The sequence below is a fragment of the Tenrec ecaudatus genome, chromosome 1, assembly GCF_050624435.1.
Source record: "Tenrec ecaudatus isolate mTenEca1 chromosome 1, mTenEca1.hap1, whole genome shotgun sequence".
Classification (NCBI taxonomy): Eukaryota; Metazoa; Chordata; class Mammalia; order Afrosoricida; family Tenrecidae; genus Tenrec; species Tenrec ecaudatus.
Genome location: NC_134530.1, coordinates 41,655,966 through 41,661,965, shown reverse-complemented (window position 1 = coordinate 41,661,965; position 6,000 = coordinate 41,655,966).

The window sequence follows — 6,000 nt, the reverse complement described above, 5'->3', positions numbered from 1 at the left end:
TTTTCCCTCCCTGCAGAATGGGAAATCATACCACCAGCCTTCAGGATCGTTTCTTTCCATGCTCATTTTGTTCCAGAACCTTCCACGCGACATCCCCACTGCAGGCCTTGCGCGGGCTCTTCATGGGCCCACCAGCACAGTCAATACTCTGACGAGTACTGAGGGGAGACATGGCCCCCGGGCTTGTCTGCTCCGGTGCTTTCATGCAGCACGGTCCCTGGCTGTTGGGGGAGGTGGACACAGGCTAGCCGAGCCCCAGCTGTCACCAGCAAACCCAGATCCATCAGCTCCTCAGGTCAATAGCATCCTGGCCTCATCACTGGCCCCAGTCCACTTCCAAGATGGCTTTTGAGGCCAGAAGGGCTTTCCACCATCCCTCCCCCCTCCCCCAGCTGCTCTTTTGTTCCTGGATGCCTGAAAATGCTGCTTGAGCCAATATTCAAAGGACATGATAAACCAGGTTAATTCCAGGGCCCATGGCAGTGAGCGCAAACCTTCCCCAGCGGGCTGGTTGGATAAATGAGTTAATTTTGTATAAGTGCCAAGCGACTTGGGGACTTTGGTGCTTGGGTGAGCGGGAGGGGTCTGCAGGGACCTTCCGAAGGAGCACTGCACACTCAGCACTGCCATTAATGGTGCTAATACTGGTCCGAGGGTCAGTCCCGCAGAGCCAGGGAGCTTGGCAGGCAGGCAGGCAGGCAGTGCTAGGGAAATCTACAACAGCCACTTGGGCAGAGGGAGCGGCTGGTGATCCGGAACCTTGGAGCCTCCTCTGGAGGCTGGAGCCGGGCAGTCCAGGGCAGGGGTTGGGGCAGGGGTGCCAGGTGGGGGTGGGGGCTGTCTGAGAGAGGCAGGGTGGGCAGGGATAAGAGCCCCACACAAACCAGGCCAGCCGCTTGCCTCGGCATTGGTTCTGTGTGGTGCCCCACGCCTGCAGAGAACTCTCTCCTGGGGTTGTCAGACTGCGACCTTTCAGAAGCAGGTCGCCAGCCTTTCTTTCGAGGTGCCTCTGGGTGGGCTCGGGCAGGAACTTCAGGGAACCCCCCAGGAAAGAGGGAGACAAGGGTGGGGTTTCTGAAGCTGATTTCATTGGCTTTGAACCTTATCGGTGCCCTGAATGAGTTATGTGTCCCTTGCCTCTCTGAACCTCAGTTTCCTCATCTACAAATAGATATAATCCTCTCTCTCACCCTCTTAGTAATGAATGAAATGGGTTGGGCTACCAAGCCAAACTCAATCTATTGCTATCTATGAACTGATTCCTACAGGGCACAAGGCAACTGCCCTGGCGGGTCTCCAAGACTGCACCTGTATATGGGGTCAGAAAGCCTCATCTTTCTCTTGGAGCAGTTGGTGGTTTCCAACCGCTGACCTTATAGGCATCAACCCAGCACATAAACACTGTTCCATCAGGGCTCCTTGGCTTGGGCTAAGTGCCTAGAAATACTTGGCACTTCCCCCTCCCTGTGGGCATGCTCAGGGACCAGAGAGAGTTTTATTTTAACTTTTAATTGAAAAATAACCAACCCACAGCGAGAAGAGCATGCATCTCTTTTTTTGTGTGTTTGTTTTTTTAATTTAAAATTTATGTCAACTCTTTGGGGGCTGGAAATATTACAGAACCTTAAAATAAACTCCAAATGTCATACGTTTATTTTTTTTCTTCTTAGAACTTAATTTTTCTTTGAAAACAGCTTAAGACTCCCCAGAAGTTGCATAATTCAAGTTCCCATGTACCCTTTACCTGACTTCCCCCATGACAGCATCTTAAATCATCGCAGGGCACTGTTGGAACAGGGAAACGGTCGTCCCTGCCATGCTACCGGCTCAGCTCAAATGGGCCAAACTCTCACATGGGCAGCTAAGTGGACTTTCATGAGCTGTAACCAGCATCCGATTCAAAAAGACTACCACCAGCACCCCAAGAGTGCTCCTTTGCTCCCTCAGTGTCCTGCTTGTTATGGAGTGAATTGCACCCCTGCCATCATCCCCTCCACACCGTCCCTCACCCCTAATAAATGAGTGAATGAATCAATAGATAAATAAATAGATAGATACATAGATAAAATGCCGGTGGAAGCTCTGAGCCCTGTGCCTGTGAATGTGACTGGGTCTGGCGATGGTCTCAGGTCACAGGAGTGACATCCTCACAAAAGCGTAGAAGAGACAGGCAGGCAGGCTGACAGAGGAACCATGACCATGTGACAATGCTTCTCTAAGCCCAGCATCTCCTGGAGCTGCCAGAAGCTAGGAGGGGTGCTGGGATGCCCACTGGAGCCCTTGGGGAGGACATGGCCCTGCCAACTCCCTGAATTTGAACCTCTGGCCTCCAGAACGGTGAGACAACAGAGTTCTGTGCTTACAAGGAACCCAATTGTTGGTGCCTTGCTGTGACAGCGCTATGCAACGAACACTTCCCCAAGGTAACCGTGGGCCTAGCTGCCTTGGTTTGGAAGCTGGTGTGCAGGCCCTCCTTGGAGTTCAACGTCTGTCCCTAAGTCAAATGTGTAAGTAACTCAGAAGTGTTTGCTCCAGTTTAGGCCTAATGTTACTAGTGAGCTGTTTGAGTGTTAATGTTCCTTTCTGTGCCACTGAGTCTGCTCCAGTGCCGGCCTGCCCCAAGCCCGACAGAACCACGCACAGCCCAGCCCTACAGCCTCCTCACGACCGGTGTCAGTTTAGAGCCCATTGTGCAGATACTGTGTCAATTGGTCTCATTGAGGGTCGTCTTCTTTTTCATGACCTTCTGCTTGACCAAGCATGATGTTTGCGTTAGTCTGGGGAGACCAGAGAAACAAATCCATGGACACACGCATATGTGTATAAAGGAGAGGTTTATATGCAAGAGCAATTGAACACTGAGAAAACATCCCAGCCCAGTCCGGATCAGGTCCATAAGTCTGCTATTAGCCCATATGTCCGATACCAATCTATAAAGTTCTCTTAGACTCACGAAGCACATGCAATGATGCCAAATGTAGAAGATCACAGGCCAGTGGATAGAAAGTCTTTTGGATCCAGTGACATTGGAAACATCTCAGCGCTGACAGGGGTCTCTGCATGGCTTCTCCAGCCTCCAGGGCTGCATCAGGGTGGGTCCATGTGTCTTGTCAGCTGCTATGTCTCCCAGGGTGTGAGCAGAGAGTCTCCCACTTCCAAGGAGGAAGTCCCAGATTTCCCAGAATTCTCAGGAGACGACCATGACCACACAGAGGTTTCATTGGCTATGATCTAATTGATAAGCTAGACTCCACCCCTACACTCTTAATCCTCAAATTGACAAACAATTAAATATCTACCACAGTGCTCTTCTCTAAGGACTGGTCTGGCCTGATAATGTGTCCAGAGTATATGAGATGAAATCTAGCCAGCGTCTCTTCTAAAGAGCTGCTCCGGCTGTATTTGTTTGTTCCAAGACGGATTTATTGTTCTTCGGGCAGTCCGTGGTCTACTCAGTATTCTTCTCCAGCTCAAAGACATCCATGCTCCTTTGGCTGTTCTCACTCCATGCCTGCTTTCCCATGCATAGAAGATGATTGAAAATGCCAGGCCTGGGTCAGGCAACCTAGTGCATAGAGTGACGTGTCTGGTTTGGGGCACTCTAAAGGTCTCCTGCAGCAGATTGGCCCAATGCTACATGTGTTGTTTGCTTTCCTGGCTCCTCCCATGGTCATTGATTGGGGAGCCAAGCAGTGAGATCCATGAACACTTCCATATTTTCTCCATTGTCATCATGTTGTTTATTGGCCCGTTGTGAGGATTCTTGTCTTCGCATTCACACGGAAGGTTGTACTCTTTGATCTTCTCTGCTAAGTCTTTCAAGTCCTCCTCACCTGGAGCAAGCAAGGTCATGTCATTTGCACATCACAAGGGGTGTTAGTAAGCCTTCCTCCTGTGTTCTGCATGGAGTTAAAATTCTTGGATAATTAGCTTACCATCAGTGTCAGATTACACAATAAGCAAAGCAAGCATGGGCTTCCTTGTGCATACTTCCGAATCTGTGGTGAACAATTGTTCCCCTTTCTCCCGCCGTATGAGAGATGATGCTCTGAGGCCTGGCTGGAGTTCTATCTCTTTCCCAACCCCACAATCCATTCCCACCGAGTCAACACCTCTTGGAAAAGGTACAATCCCTGTCAGGGACTCTTGCTTATTTATTAATAGGATGTGAAAATATCACACGCGGAGGTAAACCTGTGAAGTTATTCACTACAGATTAGTAAACAAGCACAAGGAAATCCATGCTTACCTTGCTAATTGTTTTTTTACACTCAAACAGAATATACATTAAGTCTGGTATAAAGTGACAATTCTGATGTACACCTCTTGATTTTAAAGCCTGCAGGATCCTCTTGTTCTGTTCAAACACTGCCTCTTGCTCTGTAGACAGGCTCTGCCTGCGCACCATGAAGCGTTCTGGAATTCCCATTCTGTGTACTCGTTTGTTTTGATTCACACAGTGGAATGCCTCCGCATAGATATCCTTCTTGTCTTTGCTTTCAGCCAAGAGCCATCTGGCCATCAGCAATCATCCCCTCACTCCAGTTCCTCTCCTAATGCGGCTGGAACTTTTGGCAGTGTCCTGTCAAACTACTGACGCAACTGCTCTCTAGTGCCCGTCAACACGAGCTCACTTGCACAGGAGATCAGTTCTATTCACTAACTTCCACATTCTGTTGGCTCACCTTTCTTTGGAATGGGCACGACTATGTGTCTCTTCCAGTCGGTTGTTCTGGTCTTCTGAATTTCTCGATCTGCTCAAATGAGCACCCATTTGTCGGCATTCCATCAGCTTCCAGAGTCTGTCTCTCTCTCTCTTTGCTCAGGCCTTCAGTGCAGCTAAAACTTCCCCCTTCGGTCCCATTTGTTCCTGATCAAATGCAAACTTCTGAAATAGTTGAATGGCAACCAATTCTCTTTCTTTTGTACAACGGCTGTATGTGACTTCCATCTTCTTTGGAAGCTTCCGCCACGATTCAGGGATTTTTGCCCGAGAATCCTTCAGCAATGCAACTGCAGGCGTGGTTGTTTTCTTCAGCTCTTGCAGCCTGAGCCGTGCCAGGCGTGGTCTTTGAATGGCAGGGTTTTGCACAATGCTCTACAATACTTCACTTCGTCTTCTCGGTCTGCAGTCCTCTTCCATCATCTCTTCCTTTCGCTTCAGCTGCTCTCCTCCCGGGAGTAAGTTTCAGACACTGTTATGACATCCCACCAGCAGTTCTTCCGGAGAAGGCAGCGGCCATCTGCTTCCATCAATAAGAAGACGCCCGTGGCACCGCCATGGTGCAGTGTCACTCAGCCTACGAGGTAGTTATGGGTTGCAAGCTCCTTATCAACAATGAATAGGTCTTCTTTAACTGATTTAGGATGTTCTTGAGGCCTTTCCACAACGTGTCTGCTCTTGCTCAATGCATCTAATCTATTCCTGAGCTGGTCTCTAAATATGGGTGGGATGGAGTCAACATAGTGCTTTGACTTTCGGGGAATTATTTTCATTTTCTTAAGCTTCAACTTGAACTTGCATACGAGCAATCAATGGCCTGTTCTGATGATGGGCCCTGGCCTTGTGCTGACTGAAGATATTCAGCACCCACATCGTTGCTCACCATTGATATGTAGGTTTGATTCCTGTGTATTCTAGCAGGTGAGGTCTGTGTGGCTTGCTACTGCTTTTGTTGTTGGAAACAGGTATTTACAGAAAATAATTAATGCCTATAGAATTTTTGTCCATTGGCTTTGGTCTCTCTTGACATCGGCTCCTGTTTACAGCCGGTCGTTGGCTCTCAGGACACATCTCTCTCCTCTCAGGACAATCCTGCTGTGGTGCTGGAATTCTCTGGGTCACCAGGATGAAATCTCTGCCTCCGACTTCCTGAGTGCCTACATCAAGTCACTGTACCCGACCACTTCGACTTCTTCCTGCAGAATGGATGTCCAATCAATCTGATGCCACCACTTTCTCCCGGTGGAGGCAAAGCACTTTTGGTAGCACTTCACCGC